This window comes from Periplaneta americana, chromosome 12 (genome assembly GCF_040183065.1).
Source record: "Periplaneta americana isolate PAMFEO1 chromosome 12, P.americana_PAMFEO1_priV1, whole genome shotgun sequence".
In the NCBI taxonomy this organism is placed as follows: Eukaryota; Metazoa; Arthropoda; class Insecta; order Blattodea; family Blattidae; genus Periplaneta; species Periplaneta americana.
The window spans coordinates 158,896,328-158,920,069 of NC_091128.1; the positions used below are offsets into that span (position 1 = coordinate 158,896,328).

Here is a 23,742-nt window from a genome sequence, read left to right on the forward strand (position 1 = left end):
CCCTCCATCGGTCCCTATCCTGAGCAAAATTAATCCAGTCTCTACCATCACATCCCATCTCCCTCGAATCCATTTTAATATTATCCTCCCATCTACGTCTCGGCCTCCCAAAGGTCTTTTTCCCTCCGGTCTCCCAACTAACACTCTATACGCATTTCTGGATTTGCCTATACGTGCTACATGCCCTGCCCATCTCAAACGTCTGGATTTAATGTTCCTAATTATGTCTGGTGAAGAATACAATGCGTGCAGTTCTGCGTTGTGTAACTTTCTCCATTCTCCTGTAACTTCATCCCTGTTAGCCCCAAATATCTTCGTAAACACCTTATTCTCAAACATCCTTAATCTCTGTTCCTCTCTCCAAGTTTCACAACCATACAGAACAACCGGTAATATAACTGTTTTATAAATTCTAACTTTCAGCTTTTTTGACAGCAGACTGAATGGTAAAAGCTTCTCAACCGAATAATAACAGGCATTTCTCATACTATTTTATTCTGTGTTTAATTTCCTCCCGAGTGTCATTTATATTTGTTACTGTTGCTCCCAGATATTTTAATTTTTCTACCCCTTCGAAGGATAAATCTCCAATTTTTTATATTTTCATTTCGTACTATGTTCTGGTCACGAGACATAATCATATACTTTGTCTTTTCGGGATTTACTTCCAAAGCTATCTCTTTATTTGCTTCAAGTAAAATTGCCGTGTTTTCTCTAATAGTTTGTGGATTTTCTCCTAACATTTTCACGTCATCCGCATCCGCAGCTGATGTAACCCGTTCAATTTCAAACCCTGTGTGTTATCCTGGACTTTTCTAATGTCAATAATAATAATAATAATAATAATAATAATAATAATAATAATAATAATAATAATAATAATAATAATAATAATAATAATGATAATAATAATAATACTATTATTATTATTATTATTATTATTATTATTATTATTATAAAGCGTCAAGGCCTACTGTCCAACTGATTATCTCATGTCTATGTGCCTCAGAAGAGGTTAACGATCATACAACCTGAATGGAGACGTAGTGTGGTTAGCACAACGATCGCCTCAGCCGTCATGGTTGGTATTAGTAACCAAATTTCGCTACCTATCGTAGCTCCCTAAATTCATCACGGTGACGGGTGGGCACCGGTCCCATATAATGACAGAAATTTCATGAGAAAATTTCTTCCCCTATGAGGACTCGAACCAGGGCTCATTCCGTAATGCGATTCAAGACATGACGCCTAGACCAGGACGCTAAGGTGCAAGACAATAATGATGATGATGATGATGATGATGATGATGATGATAATAATAATAATAATAATAATAATAATAATACTTTCTATGCTATATCAACTATAGGCCCTAGAGCAGCACGTTAGAATGTTACGTCACCCACTTTCGGGAATGAAACTTCAGTTGTGTTGGTTTGTTTAATTATTATTTCTGTTTACAAATGTAAAGTATAGGTTTATGATAAGATAAACAATTATTGAAGGACATGCAATATTTTTTCTGTTCATAGGAAGCGAATTCCGAAATGATTCCCAGCTCACAACAAATTTTTCCCTAAGATGCACTCAAAGTGTATCGTATGTGTTGATTATCGCTTTAATATCCTAGAAATCACGATTACAAGTCAAATGAGATTTCGCACAGGTCTGTAGCTGCTTTCGTTGCCGAGATATTACTGAGAGTGTTCGCGCGGTATGGTTAATTTTATACACAAATTTCGCGCCTCCACACCAACAGAAAGGTGAGGCAGCGTCACTGAATGTTATCACACAAGTAACATTAGTTCGTGACCTAATATTAGCATTCGGCTGTCTCTAATAATATTTTTTCAGTAAGCGTTTGAAATTCTGGCGTTTTTTCTTTCACTAAAAACATGCCATCACATACAGAAACACAAGAATCAGTAGAGAGGGGGGGGGGGAAAAGCGAGATTAGTTTTGACAGTAAGTCTGCGTTGTTATGGAAACGCATATAAGAGAAAAGCTGATGGTTTAATATTTGTGATGTGAATATCTTACACTATTTATGAGTTCAGAAAATTTCAGATACATCAACTATTGCTGGCCATATTTTAGTATCCCTTTCACTGGATTACTTAAAAAGCAATAAATTCTATATACAAGACGTAATATTTCTGAAAGCTACAGAGGTTCTTAGCAACTGTTGATTTTTACATGAAGAAATGTTCCATTTCAATAAATTCTTATATTAATATATAAATAATCTATAACTGACAACTTATACTATAAAACATGCTTAGATTAACTCGCTAATGAATAAATTTTATTGAAAGTGTGTCATTTGAATAACACTGTTTATTAATAATTTATAAAGAATGTGTTACTGACATAGTGAGCACTGCAAGAGTGAATTACATGAAATTGTGTGTCATTCTAATAACATCGTTTATTAATTTGTGAATTATTTGTAACTTATAGCGATAAAATGTGCTTCTGATAATAATTCTCTGCAAGAATAAATAATTATAAAACAAATTGATATTTGCAATACATAGTTCATAGATTTATGAAATATTATATGCAACTGACAACTTCGATAATAGAACGTAAATTCTGATAATGAACCACAAGGATATATTTCATCAAAAGTGTCACTTGAATGACACCGTTTATTAATTTAGACAATCCAGACTAGACAGCTCCACTGACAATATATGAGTTATACAAAAAGGAGTTAACAGTTTCACTGTTGACAAATGAACTCCCAGGATTATTTTGAATACTGTTCTGTTTAATGGAACTGCCCGTCAGCGAGTGGCTCGAACCAGAGAGTCTGTTTCGACGATCGTACGTTCTCTTCCAACTTGGTGACGGGTGGCAATTACATTCATACATTCGCAATGTTTGGCTGTCAATGAAGTTCATCAAATCTGCTTCCACCTCAACAAAGAACTGATTTAGTGTACAAAAATATATTTTACTACTACCCGCAGTACATCCACAACTAGTTTTGAGTTTGGAAGGGAATATTGAGCAGTTCTTAACACCGATACTTATGATATTATATTATCTAAACTGGTGCTTTCAATACATTAAATATGGCACTCCTGGTAAGTCGAAAGAATACCGCAACATGACCATCTGATTGTTATAAAGCAAACAATTTTCCGTCTGTAATTTAGATTATATCACTACTCTAACAAATACTCTTAGAGTTCAATTAGTAACTATTGAGAAACTCTGTACTACACAGCATCTAAAATAAACGTAAGAAATTTCCTTAGCAACCACATCTACGTCATTCTACAGAATCCAAAAGAAACAAGAAGTATCCTTAGTAACCACACCTGCATCATTCCACAGAATCCAAAAGAAACAGAAGAAGTTCCCTTAGTAACCACACCTGCATCATTCTACATATTCCAAAAGAAACAGAAGAACTTCCCTTAGTAACCACACCTGGATCATTCTATAGAATCCAAAACGAACAGAAGAAGTTTCCTTAGTAACCACACCTGGATCATTCTACAGAATCCAAAAGAAACAGAAGAAGTACCCTTAGTAACCACACCTGCATCATTCTACAGAATCCACAAGAAACAGAAGAAGTTCCCTTAGTAACCACACCTGCATCATTCTACAGATTCCAAAAGAAACAAAAGAAGTTTTCCTAGTAACGACATCTACATTACTCTACAGAATCCCAAAGAAACAAAAGAAGTTGCCTTAATAGCAAAGACTTTTCTTCAGTAACCACATCAACATTATTCTAAAGAATACAAAAGAAACAAAAGAAGTTTCCTTAGTAATCACATCTACATTATACAAAAGAAACGAAAGTAGTAGTTGTTTTCTAATGCCAGGCGTTTGACAATAAAGTCATTTGACCTCTTGCACTCCAATATTTTTCAAAGATTTTATCATGGTCAGCCACTGAAGAACAGATTTTGAGGTGTTCCGAATCCATTTCTTGGTTTGAGTTGTACAATGGGCAGTTAGGGGACTGATATATTCCAATTCTATGAAGGTGTTTGGCGAAACAGTCATGGCCTGTTGCCAATCTAAATGCAGCTACAGACGATTTTCGTGGTAAATCGGGAATTCACTGAGCATTATGATGCAGTAGTTTCCTTAGTAACCACATCTACATTACTCTAAAGAATACAAAAGAAGTTTTCTTAGTAACCGCATCTCCATTATTCAAAAGAAACAAAAGACGTTGCCTTACTAGCAAAGACGTTTCTTTAGTAACCACATCAACATTATTCTAAAGAAGAGAAAAAAAAAAAAACAAAGTAAGTTTCCTCAGTAAATACATTTACATTATTCTGAAGAATAGGAAAGAAAGAGAAGAAGTTTCCTTAGTAACAACATCATTTTTCTAATGAATACAAAACAAACAAAATAAGTTTTTTTTAGTAACTACGTCTAGATTATTCTAAAGAATACAAAAGAAACGAAAGAAGTTTATTTAGTAACCACATCTACATTATTGTACAGAATCCGAAAAAAAAAAGTTTCCTTAGTAACCACATCAACATTATTGCACACAGTACAAAAGAAACGAAAGAAGTTTCCTTAGTAACCACATCTACATTATTGTACACAGTACAAAAGAAACGAAAGAAGTTTCCTTAATAACCACATCAACATTATTGTACACAGTACAAAAGAAACGAAAGAAGTTTCCTTAGTAACCACATCTACATTATTGTACACAGTACAAAAGAAACGAAAGAAGTTTCCTTAGTAAGCACTTGTACCCTACACTCTTCTACAAAATCCAGAAGAAAACAAGTTTCCTTAATTACTACACATCTGGCATTATTCCACAGAATACAAAAGAGACAAAAGAAGTTTCCTTAGTGACCACATCTAGATTATTATACAGTATCGAAAAGAAACAAAAGAAGTTTCCTTAGTAACCACATCTAGATTATTCCATAGTATCGAAAAAAAAACAAAGGAAGTTTCGTTAGTAACCACGTCTATACTTATTTTTCTACAGAATCCAAAATAAATAAAAGAAGTTTCCTTAGCAACCACATGTAGATTATTCTATAGTACCGAAAAAAAAATAAAACAAAGGAAGTTTCGTTAGTAACCACGTCTATGCTTACTTTTCTACAGAATCCAAAATAAATAAAAGAAGTTTCCTTAGCAACCACATGTAGATTATTCTATAGTACCGAAAAAAAAAATAAAACAAAGGAAGTTTCGTTAGTAACCACGTCTATGCTTACTTTTCTACAGAATCCAAAATAAATAAAAGAAGTTTCCTTAGCAACCACATGTAGATTATTCTATAGTACCGAAAAAAAAAATAAAACAAAGGAAGTTTCGTTAGTAACCACGTCTATGCTTACTTTTCTACAGAATCCAAAATAAATAAAAGAAGTTTCCTTAGCAACCACATGTAGATTATTCTACAGTACCGAAAAGAAACAAAAGAAATTTCCTTAGTAATCACATCAACATTACTGTATAGAATAGAAAAGAAAAATAAGTTTCATTAGTAACCACACCTATATTATTGTACACAGTAGGCTACAAAAGAAACGAAAGAAGTTTCCTTAGTAACTACATCTAGATTATTCCATAGTATCGAAAAAAAAAAAAAAACAAAGGAAGTTTCGTTAGTAACCACGTCTATGCTTATTTTTCTACAGAATCCAAAATAAATAAAAGAAGTTTCCTTAGCAACCACATGTAGATTATTCTACAGTACCGAAAAGAAACAAAAGAAGTTTCCTTAGTAATCACATCAACATTACTGTATAGAATAGAAAAGAAAAAGAAGTTTCATTAGTAACCACACCTATATTATTGTACACAGTAGGCTACAAAAGAAACGAAAGAAGTTTCCTTAGTAACTACATCTAGATTATTCTATAGTACCGAAAAAAAAAATAAAACAAAGGAAGTTTCGTTAGTAACCACGTCTATGCTTATTTTTCTACAGAATCCAAAATAAATAAAAGAAGTTTCCTTAGCAACCACATGTAGATTATTCTACAGTACCGAAAAGAAACAAAAGAAATTTCCTTAGTAATCACATCAACATTACTGTATAGAATAGAAAAGAAAAAAGAAGTTTCGTTAGTAACCACGCCTATATTATTGTACACAGTAGGCTACAAAAGAAACGAAAGAAGTTTCCTTAGTAACTACATCTAGATTATTCCATAGTATCGAAAAAAAAAAACAAAGGAAGTTTCGTTAGTAATCACGTCTATGCTTATTTTTCTACAGAATCCAAAATAAATAAAAGAAGTTTCCTTAGCAACCACATGTAGATTATTCTACAGTACCGAAAAGAAACAAAAGAAGTTTCCTTAGTAATCACATCAATAATACTGTATAGAACAGAAAAGAAAAAGAAGTTTCGTTAGTAACCACACCTATATTATTGTACACAGTAGGCTACAAAAGAAACGAAAGAAGTTTCCTTAGTAAGAACTTGTACCCTATACTCTTCTACAAAATCCAAAAGAAAACAAGTTCCCTTAATTACTACACATCTGTTATTATTCCACAAAATACAAAAGAAACAAAAGAAGTTTCCTTACTAACCACATCTAGATTATTCTATTGTATCGAAAAGAAACAAAAAAGTTTCCTTACTAACCACATATAGATTATTATATAGTATCGAAAAAAAAAAAAAACAAAGGAAGTTTCGTTAGTAACCACGTCTATGCTTAATTTTCCTACAGAATCCAAAATAAATAAAAGAAGTTTCCTTAGCAACCACATGTAAATTATTCTATAGTATCGAAAAAAAAAAACAAAGGAAGTTTCGTTAGTAACCACGTCTATGCTTATTTTTCTACAGAATCCAAAATAAATAAAAGAAGTTTCCTTAGCAACCACATGTAGATTATTCTACAGTACCGAAAATAAACAAAAGAAGTTTCCTTAGCAACCACATGTAGATTATTCTACAGTACCGAAAAGAAACAAAAGAAGTTTCCTTAGTAATCACATCAATAATACTGTATAGAACAGAAAAGAAAAAGAAGTTTCGTTAGTAACCACACCTATATTATTGTACACAGTAGGCTACAAAAGAAACGAAAGAAGTTTCCTTAGTAAGAACTTGTACCCTATACTCTTCTACAAAATCCAAAAGAAAACAAGTTCCCTTAATTACTACACATCTGTTATTATTCCACAAAATACAAAAGAAACAAAAGAAGTTTCCTTACTAACCACATCTAGATTATTCTATTGTATCGAAAAGAAACAAAAAAGTTTCCTTACTAACCACATATAGATTATTCTATAGTATCGAAAAAAAAAAACAAAGGAAGTTTCGTTAGTTACCACGTCTATGCTTATTTTCCTACAAAATCCAAAAGAAATAAAAGAAGTTTCCTTAGTAAGAACTTGCACCCTATACTCTTCTACAAAATCCAAAAGAAAACAAGTTTCCTTAATTACTACACATCTGTTATTATTCCACAAAATACAAAAGAAACAAAAGAAGTTTCCTTACTAACCACATCTAGATTATTCTATTGTATCGAAAAGAAACAAAAAAGTTTCCTTACTAACCACATATAGATTATTCTATAGTATCGAAAAAAAAAAAAACAAAGGAAGTTTCGTTAGTTACCACGTCTATGCTTATTTTCCTACAAAATCCAAAAGAAATAAAAGAAGTTTCCTTAGTAAGAACTTGTACCCTATACTCTTCTACAAAATCCAAAAGAAAACAAGTTCCCTTAATTACTACACATCTGTTATTATTCCACAAAATACAAAAGAAACAAAAGAAGTTTCCTTACTAACCACATCTAGATTATTCTATTGTATCGAAAAGAAACAAAAAAGTGTCCTTACTAATCACATATAGATTATTCTATAGTATCGAAGAAAAAAAACAAAGGAAGTTTCGTTAGTAACCACGTCTATGCTTATTTTCCTACAAAATCCAAAAGAAATAAAAGAAGTTTCCTTAGCAACCAGATATACCCTTCTTACGCAAAAGAGAAAAGACTAAGCTCACTGAATAAATAACGTGAAAAAGAAGCAGAAAGAGCGGAAAGTTTTAATCCTGCCCTAATCTCGCAATTTTTCTCTAATATTTAATTAGCCACTATTAGCAAGGGGTTCAGAAAAATGCCAGGGCATTAAACGACAAGCACAGCTCTTTCCCCTTCTTTAAAAGTTTAATGTTAATGTTTTACTTGCTCACGCCTATATGTGCAACACACGCTTCACACTTTTTTTTTAACTCACGTTTGTATGAGAAATTTTACCCAACGTTTTATTAGAAATTCAAACCATTTATGTTATATATAAAGGTTGTACAAGGGAAGAGAAGCGTCATGAATGAAACTAGATGTCATCACAGAGTGGCTACATAAAGTCAGAGTTTCTGATGCCATTTAGTACGTCTGGACGCTTTCGAAATTAAATAATTCGCTTTGTAAAAATGACACGTAGACCGCACATTGCGGGAGCTGGGAGTATAATATGAGCTTTTAAAATCAAACATAACTGTTAAATATTTAACTTCCCGCATCACATTATTATTCTTGGATATAACAAACACACAGCGAGCAGAATAGCAGAAGTATAATTTATATGAAAATGATGTCGATTTGTTCTTGTATACGCTATTGAGGTTGCAGGGAGAGCAGGGAGGTAGAACTGTCGTACTTTACTGAACTCGGCACTGGGAGGAAATATGGACGGAATCATGCTCCGGTGATATTTTATCCATAGAAAATAACCGATGCATAATTATACAGGGCCATCCATATGAACCTTTACAATTTTAATGAGTTATAATTTCCCTCTGAAAACAGGGGACGCGGTACTTCCAGCAAGATGGCGCAACAATGTCATACGTCTAACGATTTCATGAAACTTATAGCCAAAATCTCAAAATATTCATGGCTCCCCAGATCACCTGACCTAACCTCTCATGACTTCTTTCTTTTTTAGTTGGTTATTTAACGACGCTGTATCAACTACGAGGTTATTTATCGTCGATGAGATCGGTGATAGTGAGATGGTATTTGGCGAGATGAGGCCGAGGATTCGCCATAGATTACCTGGAATTCACCTTACGGTTGGGGAAAACCTAGGAAAAAAAACCCAACCAGGTAATCAGCCCAAGCGGGAATCGACCTCGGCCCGAGCACAACTTCAGACTGGCCTTAACCGTCTAAGCCACGCCGGTGGTTGACTTCTTCTTATGGGGCTAAGTAAAGGACAGAGTATTCAAGGATAGACCGCGGTCATTTGCTGAACTCCGTGAGGCCATTTGAAATAAAGTCAGCAACATTGACGAGGATACACTTCGGCGAATGTCATGGAATATGGTGCGATAAGTACAGTTATGTATGGATGCTGGTGGAAGATATTTTGAAAATTTACTCTGAGAAATTTACCACAGTTACTCTAATTCAGAACAGATTACACACTTTTGCTATTATCGGTTGAGAAGTTATGCCATTAAAGTTGTCAAGGTTTATATGGATCACCCTGTATAAGGATAAGCAACTGACTGTGAAGTTGTTCTCGAATATGTATAAAATTAAAATTTTCTGTCTAAACTGGGGATGATCATAAAAATTACTTTTCAAAATGCATTTATCAATTGAAGACGTAAATTTCTAAAGCTGCTAAGAGCCAATTTTTTCAAATTTCATTTTATTCAGTCTAAGGGAGGAACATCCATATGAGAAGGTCCACATCTTGGAGTAACGGTTAGCACGTCTAGCCGCGAAACCAGGTGGCCCGGGTTCGATTCCCGGTCGGGGCAAGTTACCTGGTTGAGGTTTTTTCCGGGGTTTTCCCTCAACCCAATATGAGCAAATGCTGGGTAACTTTCGGTGGTGGACCCCGGAATCATTTCACCGGCATTATCACCTTCATCTCATTCAGACGCTAAATAACCTAAGCTGTTGATAAAGCGTCGTAAAATAATCTACTAAAATAAAAATAATAAATCCATATGAGAATACCATAGTGAATTGTCTTTGTCATAGCTGTGCCGAAAAGACTTTGCTCTAAGTATCTCAACATGCATTTCGCAATGTTTTTTTCGTCAACATCTGAGGAAGTCGTTTTAGGCACTTAGCACCTTTAGAATATTAGGTCTCAAATTTATCCACAGAATTTCCTTGGCTCAAATTTGAAAGTAAAACTGTTATAAGTACCTCTTATAGAGGTTCTGCCTGAAATGTACCTGATCGCCTCACTAGCAGTGAATGGAGACAAGCTCTTAAAATGACAGCTAATGTTTGTCTGCTGCGTGCTATACTAGGAAGGTCCGGAGACGGAAACCACTGTCGTCGTTGCGTCAGTGAGATTGAAACTCTTGGCCACGTTTTGGGTGCCTGTCCTTTCAGCTGAGAAACTCTAGACATCATAGAATCAGGTCCATGATTGCCGAAGCCTTGAGGAAGAAAGGTCTCACTGTGCACGAAGAAGTCCATGGCATCTCTCAAGAGGGATCCTGTCGGCGAATTGACATGCTTGCCATTCCACCAGGCTCTACATCCGCCTACATTACCGACCCGACAGTCAGGTTCGAGGCACAGGAACAACGTCCACGCAGAAAAATGCAGAATTTATGAGCCCACAGTTCCATTCTATTTGGAGAAATATCACCTCACCTCCATTGAAGTAGTTGGGCTAATGGTTGGCGCTAGGGGTACAATACCTCGCCTCTTTGTCAGTTTCTGCAAGAAGTTCCAGCTTAACGACGACTTCATTCGTGATGTTTGTCTTACTGCTATCAGAGGATCACTTGCCATTTTAAAATACCACCTGTACTTTGCAAATCAAGATTTTCAGGTATAACTCCCTGTAAAGTTGATTTGAATAATTTCAAATCAACTTTACAGGGAGTTATACCTGAAAATCTTGATTTGCATAATACACGTTACTGTTCGTTAACAGAAAACCACAATTTAAGTCACACAGAGTTAGTGTGCACTCGAAGTTGGTTGCTTGACGGTTGTCAGCCCACTTTGAGGTCTGTGGATATAGAGGGAAAAATTGGATCGGTGTCGGTTAGAGTTCCCGAGTAGCTCAGTGGTAGAGCGTTGGTACGTTAAACCAAAGGTCCCGGGTTCGATACCCGGCTCCGGAACAATTTTTCCCTCGAAATTATTCAAATCAACTTTACAGGGAGTTATACCTGAAAATCTTGATTTGCATAATACACGTTACTGTTCGTTAACAGAAAACCACAATTTAAGTCACACATCGTTAGTGTGCACTCGAAGTTGGTTGCTTGACGGTTGTCAGCCCACTTTGAGGTCTGTGGATATAGAGGGAAAAATTGGATCGGTGTCGGTTAGAGTTCCCGAGTAGCTCAGTGGTAGAGCGTTGGTACGTTAAACCAAAGGTCCCGGGTTCGATACCCGGCTCCGGAACAATTTTTCCCTCGAAATTATTCAAATCAACTTTACAGGGAGTTATACCTGAAAATCTTGATTTGCATAATACACGTTACTGTTCGTTAACAGAAAACCACAATTTAAGTCACACATCGTTAGTGTGCACTCGAAGTTGGTTGCTTGACGGTTGTCAGCCCACTTTGAGGTCTGTGGATATAGAGGGAAAAATTGGATCGGTGTCGGTTAGAGTTCCCGAGTAGCTCAGTGGTAGAGCGTTGGTACGTTAAACCAAAGGTCCCGGGTTCGATACCCGGCTCCGGAACAATTTTTCCCTCGAAATTATTCAAATCAACTTTACAGGGAGTTATACCTGAAAATCTTGATTTGCATAATACACGTTACTGTTCGTTAACAGAAAACCACAATTTAAGTCACACAGAGTTAGTGTGCACTCGAAGTTGGTTGCTTGACGGTTGTCAGCCCACTTTGAGGTCTGTGGATATAGAGGGAAAAATTGGATCGGTGTCGGTTAGAGTTCCGAGTAGCTCAGTGGTAGAGCGTTGGTACGTTAAACCAAAGGTCCCGGGTTCGATACTCGGCTCCGGAACAATTTTTCCCTCGAAATTATTCACCTGTACTTTGTTTCCTAAGAAGGAATAACTTTTGTTTGAACGTCTAATCTATTTGTTTACTATGTTTAGGCCTGTTATGTGCAGGGGAGGCCCGTCCTTATGTGCTACAGCACAATGATAATTTTTGCTCAAAAAATGTATTTGCAATACCATAGTATTTGATCTGTCATTTGACAACTTCCCCTGGTTATGTTCATGATTCGTTATAGAGTGTTTAGTCTTCGCTCTTCGATCTTTGGTGCCTCAGGGGGTTCGTTATGCTACTCAGAATCTACATGAGAATGTAGACAATTAATGCGCATGTCCGAAGCTGAAATCACTGCCCTGATTGGCTATTTTTACGCGGGGAAGTGCTGTAGTCAGCTTCAGCACGACACAGCTTGGAGATTGCAAAAGTAAAGCGTAACGAAAGAATGCTTGTTTGTGGAAGAACCACAGTCTACTATATACAGTCGCGAAGCTTGAGGTGATTTTTTGCAAATCTCGTGATAAAGCGCTCCAAGCGGTTAGCAACTAAAAACAATAGACAGTCCACAGTCGACTTTGGACTGAATCGTATTTCCATCGAGTGCTAGCTCGTTGCGTATTTCACATTGATGCTTGTGAAATGTTCGTTATTGGTTGTAATGAAAATGTTAATGGCTAAAATAATAATATTTTACTAGAGACGTAGAAAAATTAAGTTTGTTTTAATGAAATTTATTGCTCACGTTCTATTTTCAGTTTTGGTGGGATTATTATTGCTTAGGCCTACTTTTTTTTTTTTCAAAGGATATGTTTTTAATTATAAGTGTTAATTTTGTTGTTATTTTTATTTGTTACTTTTTTAGAGATGTAGAAAAAGTCTGTTACAATAAAATGTATTAATCGCGTTTTATTTCCAATTCTGGTGTGATTATTATTGCTTAATCTCAACTACGTAAGCCTACACTACAAGTACCGGTACACGTAAGTTACTCCATTAATTCATATTTCCATTATTATTGTTGTAAAGGGAAATGCAAATTAATATTTATTGGTTTTATAGTTAATTATCGCTATAATCTTGAATGAGTGAAGCTATTATATTAAATTTCAGTTCGTTTTGCACAAACAAAAATTATATTAACCTATATCTTGCAGGTATCTTCGAGTTTATGGTGGAATTGAATATACTTCATTAAAATAATAAATTAACTTTATGCATTTAATATTTCAATAATGGAAGGAAGGTGTTAATTTTTCCAAAAGAACACAACGAAAGTGTAACATATTTTGTCGGCTGCTAGGAGAGAGATCTGCGATGATGAGGCGATAGTAGCGATCCTAGTGGTGGGCAACTATCCATGTTTGCATTTTTACTACATATTGACCTTCGCGACTGTATATAGTAGACTGTGGAAGAACTGGGAACTATGTACAATGTATTTGGTAATTCAAGTGTCCGACTGCTGCTGCCATCTTACCAGTTTTTTTAGGTTCCTCCTGAATCAGTCAGCAAGCGACGGAAAATGGAATCCCAGAAAATTGAAGCCAAGGAAGTATGTGGCCGTATAATTCAGGAAACTACTCATCGTTTCCAGTCTTTAAGCTACCTAGACGCAACAAAATTGTTAAACAGCAAATTTTTTGACAATTTTTCGCATAATTATCCTGAACGCGAACTTGAAGTTTCTGTCAACAGCTATACTGTACTGAACAAAAGAATGTTAAAGACACAACTTTGAGTTCTATACGGAAGACTAGACTTCCGAAATATAGATGGAGCTGTTCAACTGTTACAATACATACCCTCCAACAGTTCACAGGATCCATTCTGTGAAGTAACAAAGTTGTTAAATATTTTGGTTACAAAACCAATGGCCACTGCTGAGCTAGAAAGATGTTTTTCTTTCTTTAAACGCATAAAAACGTTTTTAAGGAACACTATGTCCCAGGATCGTCTCACTGCTCTTGCAATACTGTCAATAGAAAAGAGTATGGTGTCCAAGATGGAGGGGTTTAACACCAGGGTAATTGACAAGTTCTGCAGTAGGAAGGAACGTCGTATGGACTTCATATTTCGTCACTAGGCGAGCCTCAAATTAATATAAATACATATAAGTGTATACAGTAGGCCGATATAGAGATTGTAGCACAATCATTATTTTGACCACCAGCCGCTACTGGTTATGTGTATGCTATTATCTGTACTTAATTTCCCTTTTTTGTTCGTTCTTCTCATTTCTCTTTTGTTTTCACTCTGTGTGTTTGTTATGCTTTGTCCAGAAAGGAAACAGTGCGCATGATCAAACGACGAGCGATATGATTCACTAGCCCTTCAGTACTCGCGTGGATTACAATAGTAATCCACTGATATTTAATCCTCTATTACGTCACTGCCTGCAGCACTGCGTAGTTGAGCGTCAATGCAATTTCTCGTCACAGTCTAAGTGAGGCATTACTGGTGTTAAGACGTATTTGTCGCAACCCTTTGGAAAGTTATACGAAGTTTTATAAAGTGATGCACAATTTTTCCGAGTGGATTACCATTGTAATCCACGCGAGTACTGACGTCAGTTTTTTGTTCAGGTAAGTGAAATAGTTTTTAATATGGTTATAAGTGATGCAATGCAGTAAGTTTATGAAAAAATATGTGGCATCGTTCCATCCTCTTCGCAGTTTGCTCCAATGGGTACGGAAACTACAAACAACATTTGCAAATGGCTGGATGAAGATATGGATGATGGCATTGAAAATGAAAGTGATGATGAAAGCAACAGGGGAGATCTTTAGAATGAAGTTCACGATTCTAATTCAGAACAAGACAATGATGATGATGATGATGACGGTGGTGGTGGCGATGATGAAAGACTAATGTCTATCAATGATGGAAACTGCTATACGGATAGAAAAAAGACTACAATTTGGCAGGAAGAACCAGTAGCTCAACGAGGGAGAAGACGAGCACAAAATATAGTGATTCATTTATCGAGCCCTAAAAGGGCTGCAAGAATTGCGCGGACCCACACAGAGAGTTTTGACTGCTTTATTGATCAGACAATAATCAATGTAATTGTAAGGGTACTAATATTTGTATTGAAAAAGTGAAGCGTAATTACGGACGTGACAGGGATTGCAAATTAACAAATGACGTAGAAATTGAGGCACTCTTGGGTATTTTGTATTTTGCTGGCGCCTTGAAATCGGGAAGACTGAACGTAAGAGAACTATGGGATAAAAATGGCACAGGAATAGAGTCAATTTACCTGACAATGACCTACAATAGATTCTAATTTTTGTTACGATGTCTACTCTTTGATAACATTTATGACAAAAGGAAAGGAAAGAAATTTATGAATTGGCTGCTATACGTGAAGTATTAGAGTTATTTGTTCACAACTCACAAAAGTGCTGTAGTCCAAGCGAATATGTAACTATAGACGAGCAGTTGGTTGCATTCAGAGGACGATGTCCCATGAAGAGTATATACCTACTAAACCAACAAAATGTTGGATCAAAATTTTTGCTAAGGTGGATGTGAAAACATATTACACTCATAACTTCGAAATTTATGCTGGTATTCAACCAGACTGTCCATTTCACCGAAGTAACAGTGCACATGCAGTGGTGAAGAGGCTGGTTCATCCCATCAAAGGAACAGGAAGAAATGTGACCACCGATAACTGTTTCATGAGCATACCTCTGTGTTTAGATCTTCTAGAAAATGACAAAATTACACTTGTAGGAACATAGAAAGAAAACAAAAGAGAAATCCCTCCTCATTTCACAACTACTAAGACAGGCAAGTTAACAGTACATTGTTTGGATTCAATGAACGCTGCACAATTATTTCGTATGTACCAAAGAAAAAAAACACTGTTAGCATTATCAACCATGCATTATGATAAGGCAATGGATGAGGAAACGGGAGGCAGCTAGAAACATGAAATAATATCATTTTATAATAGAACTAAATGTGCTGTGAATGTCCTGGAACAGTTATGCTCAGCCTATGATGTAAGCAGAAATTCACGACGCTGGCCTCTATTTTCTTTGACTTACTAAACATGTAATTAGTTTGAACTGTATGGAAGAAATGCGTAGGCCTACTTAGATAATTGAATCAGATGTAGATTAGGCTATCATGTGCGTTAAATCTGAACTGCAAAAACATCTGTAAAATATTATATGTGAAGTGTGAATGATTGTTACATCCCTGAATTTTTTCATTGCTACACCCCTGAGTGAGGTATTTAGTTATCAAATATGACGTAACAAAGGCCAGCAGTAGTGAACTTGCGTTTCCTGTGGGAGAGTTTACATCAAGAGATCAGGTGACCTTCAAACAGCGAAGGAGCAACAATTCTAGATAACCTACATAATTATGATGATAGTGAACTAACTCGTAACTATGGTGCAACAATAAATTATGGCTCATAGACACGTCCAGTGTGGAAACATTATGTAAACATGTCACTTGAATGCAATTTGTGTACTATAATACGTTTCATTATTAATATTTATATTTACGTTCCGTTATGCGTAACATATCCATTCTCATTACTGTAATAACTGAAAACAATATATTTCTTAACAATTAAATCTAATTGCAATGTTTAAACCATGTCTGCAAACAAAAACAAATGTGGATTACCATTGTAATCCAGGTGAGTACTGGCGTTGCGAAATTTAACGCGAGTAACGAAGGGCTAGAGAACGACTAGTTGAGGTAATAAAATTAGTTTTGTTTCGTTAGTATGTCTGATCATATTTTTTTCTAAGACTGTACATATCACTTGACGATCTCTGTCAGAGGAAGAAATATTGTTTGTGCGAGATCGTGCGTATTTGCTTGGTTTCCGCACAAAACCAATCCGCGGTAAGTCTAAATTTCCACATTCAGTATTCCCAACCTAACACACACAACAATTTCCCTCTTCTTACCGCTTAAGTGACATATTGATTTTACTGCTTTAGGCTTTTAACATATTATTTTTAGAGACGTTTAACATAGTAATAATTATAAATTGGAAACTTATCACTGCAATTTCACCTAAATTGCACTGTTAATTATTGTTTTTAAATATTTTAAAAAATTAAGTAAACTCTACAACTCCACTAAAGTTACTGCATTTCGCGATGCAAGTAACATTAAGGAAGCCGTTTGTTTTAAGTTCGCATTTATGGACTGGGGGAAAAAAGACAGACGTATATCACGGCCTGCTGGAGTACAGTACACACAGAAAAAATTTTAAAGCAACAATGTTGAAGATAGATATTTTTGTTTTGCAAATTCGCAGTCATTGAACAGAAACAAAGATGGAGATTTCATTGCAACTAATTAGAAATTCCTCTTTCAGGTATGTAATAAATGATCTTCGCACAAAATAATGTACGATACACGAGCGGTATGTTTTCTTTCAATTCTCGGAAATTAAAAAAGCTCAACTACGTTTCGCTTTTTCAAACTTTTCCTCGAACATGAAAACTTCAACATACTGCTCTTGTAACGCATATTACTATTGTATACATCTGAAGTCTGATTAGTGAAATATGTTACTAGTTATGTATGCAATGGAGGGGGAAATGAACTGGCCACCCTACCCCATTATCTTCTGGCCTAGTTGTCTCATGAGTGATGCTTTATTGGTGTCGTTTATGAGGTTTCAACCTGTCTTTAGACACTGTTATAAAAAGTACTGTATAATATGAAATAGGTCCATCGTTGTGGAGTAAGGGTTAGCACGTCTGACCGTGAACGAGAGGGCTCACGTTCAAGTCCTGATTGGGGTTTTTCCACAATTTTTATGGATTGCTGGGTAACTTTCGGCGCTGGATTCTGGACTCATTTCCCTGGCATTATCACCTTTATCTCACTCAGAACAAAACGGTTTTCGAAAAGGCAGATCTTGCGCAGGTGGATATTTTACTTTGAAGATTTTGATCGAAAAACATAGGGAATTTTATAAAGAAACTCACTTGGCTTTTATTGATTACGAAAAAGCTTTCGAACGTGTTGACAGAAATAAGCTCTTTTAAATTTTGGCAGATGATTCAGTTCCAAACGCAATTATAAGAACAATTTACGAATTGTACAACCATAATACAGTATTATCAAAATTACTATCGGATTAGACAATACCGAATGGTGACCGACAAACTGTGGAGTTCGTCAAGGATGCCCCCTCTCACCTCTTTTATTCAATATATACATCAACTCTATCATCAGACATTGGCGACTAACAATTCATGGAAACATCCCGCTCTTCCGAAATTGTACTCTAGACACATTATTATATGCAGACGATCAGGTTGTTTTTGCTACAAATGAAGACGAGCTGCAATACTCAATACATTTCTTGGCTTAAAAATCGATAATGTGTTAAATTGGAAAAATCATATTAAAGAAATTACCCCCAAACTAAATTCAGCTTGTTTTGCTATTAGATCTATGCAAAAGATAGTAAATATCAATACCTTAAAAACAATATACTTTGCATACTTCTACTCGGTAATGAGTTTTGGAATAATATTCTGGGGAAATTCCACAGATAGTAACAATATATTTCTATTACAAAAAAGAGTAATTAGAATAATAGTAGGTGCCAAATCTAGGGAATCGTGTAGGGCTATTTTCAAAAAACTACAAATAATGCCCATGGCTTGTCAGTATATCTTTTCATTAATAATCTTCCTCGTATGTAATCGTGGAAACTTTGTAACTAATTCAACAGTTCATAGCATAATACACGTTAAAAAAATGACTTTCATACTCCATCGGCAAGTCTATCGTGCTATCAAAAAGAAGTGCGTTATATGGCAGTAAAAAGTTTTAATAGCCTACCTATCGATATAAAAAATGAAACTCAAAACATAAGATTATTTAGGGCCAAATTAAAGAAGTACCTAATTTCTCACGCCTTCTATTCTGTAGGTGAATTCATGACATTCAACAACACTTCATGAAATTGATACTAAAACTTTGTGTTGTAATAGTAGACTATATTGTAAATCTCGTCTGTATATATTTCATCTAGACTGTGACTATAAATTAAGATTTTATAATAGTATTAAGTTTTTTGACTTGTTCCATATTCTAGCTGTAAGCATGTATGAATACCATGGAATGTTAATAAATACAATACAATACAATACAATACATCACCTGAATATAATAGCACAACATTTCAATATGAAAATTTCCCCAAACAAAACAAAAATTATGGCGTTCCAAGGTAAACAGCCAGTTAGGAGTAAAAATTTGCATTGGAACCCATACGTTAGAACAGGTAAACTCATTTAAATATTTAGGTTATAATTTCACATATTTACTTGTTACTGATATATCTGAAAATATTCAACATTTTAATGGAGCCTTAAGAACCATCAACCAGGTTTTCATAACCACGAAAACCCAAAAACATACCAGGTTAAAAGCATATAAAGTTCTAGCAAGACCTGTCCTCATGTATGGTAGTGAGGCCTGGACTATCCGAAACTCAGATGTTCAACGCCTAACAACTGCGGAAATGAGATTTCTGAGGAGGACTGCCGGCTACAGTTTCCTCGACCACAAAAGGAATGAACTAATTACAAAAGAATTGAAAATTACACCTATTTATGAACATCTCAACCACTATAGACAAAAATGGCTTAACCATGTCAATAGGATGGACCGTTCCAGACTCCTAAGACAAATTCTCCGCTATATACCACATGGAAGACGATCTTTGGGACGCCCCCTGAAAAGATGGACGGAGACCGTAACAGGCCACTAGGCCTAATACCTGCAAGGACGATGATTATGACGATCTCACTCAGATGCTAGATAATCATAACAGTTGATAAAGCATCGTAAAATAACCGACTAAAAATACCAAACATTTCTTCCTAACCGGGACTCAAACTTTGTACAGAGACATCATTTTATTTTTACTTCAATTTTTATTGTACCTGAGTTTTTTAATGTCCTTCACTCCCACCCCATCTACTAGTAAACTTCCAACCGTTCTCCACACAGAACCAAGGCCGCGTATGCAGTACTGAGTTAGTGAGTATAGTACGTTCCAGAAATATGTTCGCGTTTTCCAGTGACGAAAGAGCTTTCAATATTGAATCATATTTTCGCACAGGTACTGTCGTCTGTTTGCCTACGTCACATCCCGGTTTCCCCCACCAGCTCCTGCTCGCCCCTCTGTAAAGTCTAGTAGCTGGGCTGTCTTAGCTCTTTTCTGAAAACATTAATTTCTTTTAGGAATTGGTCGTCTACGTAATATTATACAACTGTTTAAAATAACTTAAATAAAAGGACCTCGTTAAGTAATTAACTGTCACGTGATTTGCCACTCCCCTTTCTACGACCCTACGACAAAACCACTTGGAAGGACAGTAGATAGCATGTCTGAGTAATTTTATCTTTTCGGATCGGGCAGAAATGATGATTAAATTTACAGTACGTAAGGTACTCTTTTATAGAGTAAGTACAGAATTATTTCAACAGGAGTTACTAGTACGAAGAACGAAACTGGTAATTGGAATTAGATAGAAAGCCTATAGTGCGATAATATGCACAAAAGAACTGAAGCCTGGATCGAAATGAACGGCCATCATTTTCAAAAATGTGTTTAAATATCCATATTATGATTATTTTTCAATTTAACTTCACTCTCTATATTGTACGCTAATGTGCTGTAACAGTACAATATACACTGCATAATGAAAACGTCCGAATGGATAGCTCAATTCGTGAGTAAAACATTAAGTGTTAATACAGTACTGTATTTTGATTAAACAAAAACCTAATGAAAATTATCAAACTCAAAATTGCGATATTTCCTAGTTTACATAAATGGATGAACTACTTTTCTTCCCTCCTGTACCTAGTAAAGTGATTTGTATTTTACGCCAGTATTATGGAACTCCAGTCTTGGAAGGGGGAGCAAGCGGTGTTTCCGGTTCTAGACCTTTAATCCAAAGATATAGCCAGGTTAATATTAAAAATGTTAGTAAAAATAAAATGATGTCCCTCTACTTTCAGAGTATAAACCCTCTCTTTATTGATAGAATTGCTTCTGCTGTAATTTCAAAGAAATTCCATAATGATAATAATATCTCATTCCACCACCCTTAGAAAACTTTCCTTCGAATCCAATCTGTGTAGCGTGTTTATTTTGTTCTTGGGCAAGGACATATGAGAAATAAATTTATCAACATAAAGACTTGACAGTCTAAGTGGGGATAACTACAAAATAGAAATCGTGAGTTTTCTACCCTCCAGGGTCTGAAGTGGCTTAGCTATTATCCCCCCTTCCTTGTTCGTGTTTCAAATGGTCGGAATCCTAGAGCTTTCCAGTCAGAACTTTTCAAACGGTACAGCTTATGTCCTACACACAATCTAATATAATTCTGTGTACATTTTCTTCAGCTGGTCACAAAGGTTGTAGCTGTAAGAATCAGGGAAATAATTTAAATTCTGAAATCCCGTGCAACTCTTTATCAATTCTACTGGAATATGCTCTGTTGTCAATAGGAACGCTTTTCTTTTGTTTGTGATTTGTAGTAAGTTTAAGTTCTGTGATGCAGTGGGCCATGTTACGGAGAGATATGAAAGTCCTGGACGAAGAAATGGGAATACGATAGAAGTCGAATAAGGTCCTTTAAGATACATGTCCTGAAACGTTTTTTTTTTATTTAGAACTTTTATGACTTCAACTCTTAGTGTTACGATTTTCATTCCACTCTATCTCTCTCATTGAAGAAAATATTCTTCATTTCAACATTTTATTTACATTTGGATTGTGTAAATATAAATAAACACAAATTTACATTTTGCAAATATATATATATATATATATATATATACATATATATATATACACAAACAAAAAATACAGATCTATAAAAATACAAATAGAAAACAGTATTAGACATAGGGTAAAGTAGGGTCTGTTGGACAGTCGGGCATGTTGGACACTTTGTACTTTAACGTGTTACCACGCCACTTGTGGGCACCACATTCTGCTAGAAGTCAATGACGGAAGTAGCCCCATTCGTGGCTACTTCCGTCATTGACTTCTAGCAGAATGTGGTGCCCACAAGTGTCGAGGTAACACGTTAAAGTAGTTCACACCTGTGGAGTAACGGTTAGAGCGTCAAACCGCAAAACCAGGTGGCCCGGGTTCGATTCCCGGTTGGGGCAAGTTACCTGGTTGAGGTTTTTTCCAGAGTTTTCCCTCAACCCAATATGAGCGAATGCTGGGTAATTTTCGGTGTTGGACCCCGGACTCATTTCACCGGCATTATCACCTTCATCTCATTCAGACGCTAAATAACCTCAGCTGTTGATAAAGCGTCATAAAATAACCTACTTAATAATAAATAAATAATAAACGTTAAAGTACAAAGTGTCCAACATGCCCGACTGTCCAACAGACCCTAGTTTACCCTATGTACAAAATAGTAATATACGTTACAATAGCGGTATGTTGACGTTTTCATGGTCGAGGAAAAGATTGAAAAAGCGAAACGTAGTTGCATTTAATATTTCAATAATGGAAGGAAGGTGTTAATATTTCCAAAAGAACACAACGAAAGTGTAGCATATTTTGTCGTCTACTAGGAGAGAGATCTGCGATGATGAGGCGATAGTAGCGATCCTAGTGGTGGGCAACTACCCATGTTTGCATTTTTACTACATATTGAGCTTCGCGACTGGATATAGTAGACTGTGCTAATATTCTATGTTTAGGTCTACTTCAGGTTGTCAGTTGCAGCAGTGAATCATGACCGGAAACATAGGAAAAAAAAAAAAAGAAGCTTGTGAAGAAAACTAAATGGAAAACTGAAGAAAGTAAAATGAATAGAAACAGTGGCAAGTCATACACAACTTGTACAGGCAAGGAAATGGAAGAGAAGTAATTTACACCGGTAAGAAGATGATGTATGAAAATGTGCACACATGAAATTTCAAAGGACGATCAACTCTCTATTTTTAAACGCTTTGGTACATGGGTTCGAAATTAGAACAATATTATTTTATTAATTCTTTCCTTGAAAGAGTGAATCTAAAAGCTGAGTATTAAGAATAGAGATAATTTTTTGGAAATATAGTGTTTTCTATAATGCGGGTAAAAAATTTGATGTTATCAGTACTTTCTATTGCAAATTTCAGAGAAACGATTAACAACAATTCCGAATAAACTGGTTTCAGGTGACATCCTCAATAATAAAAAGGGTACACACTTAAATCGTCCTCATACAATCATGGTGCAAAAGTATAAACAAGTGCAATACGGTACATCAGGGGTATTTTCAGCCTGAATCTCATAATCTGCATCATTAGTTTCCTTCAACATTTGAAAGACGGGAATGGAAGTGTCGCAGCTGAAACTTTTGACCCCAACACAAACGAACCCAGTGCCTTTGAAACCCTCCAAGGCGAAGGACTTAAGAGACCTCTTACAGTTTTCAGATGAAGGTGGCCAAAGCTGACTGAACTCATTGCTGAATAAAGCCGGGACATCATCACACAATGGTGAAGATGACTCTAGCAACAATATTGATGATGCATAAAGAAGAAAAAGACATAAGAACAAGAAAACCATAAACTGAAAATGTAATGTTATTTTGTAGGCCTACATGTGTAATTATTACTAAATAATTTTATTTAATATATTATGGTAAATGTATATTTTATTTCGTTGAATTTATTTTAATTTACTTCTTTCAGGCAAAATTATTAATAAAGTACGAGATATTCCCATACATAATTAATTTTCATTTGAAGTTAGACACCTAGAACATCA

The 23,742-nt window shown here is 35.5% G+C and overlaps 1 protein-coding gene across 1 annotated transcript in view; it reads right to left on the reverse strand.

The window, feature by feature from the left end:
- The window catches only part of SPR (Sex peptide receptor), a 1,638,905-nt gene that overhangs the window by 837,238 nt on the left and 777,925 nt on the right, over positions 1–23,742 (reverse strand). The window lies entirely within an intron of this gene.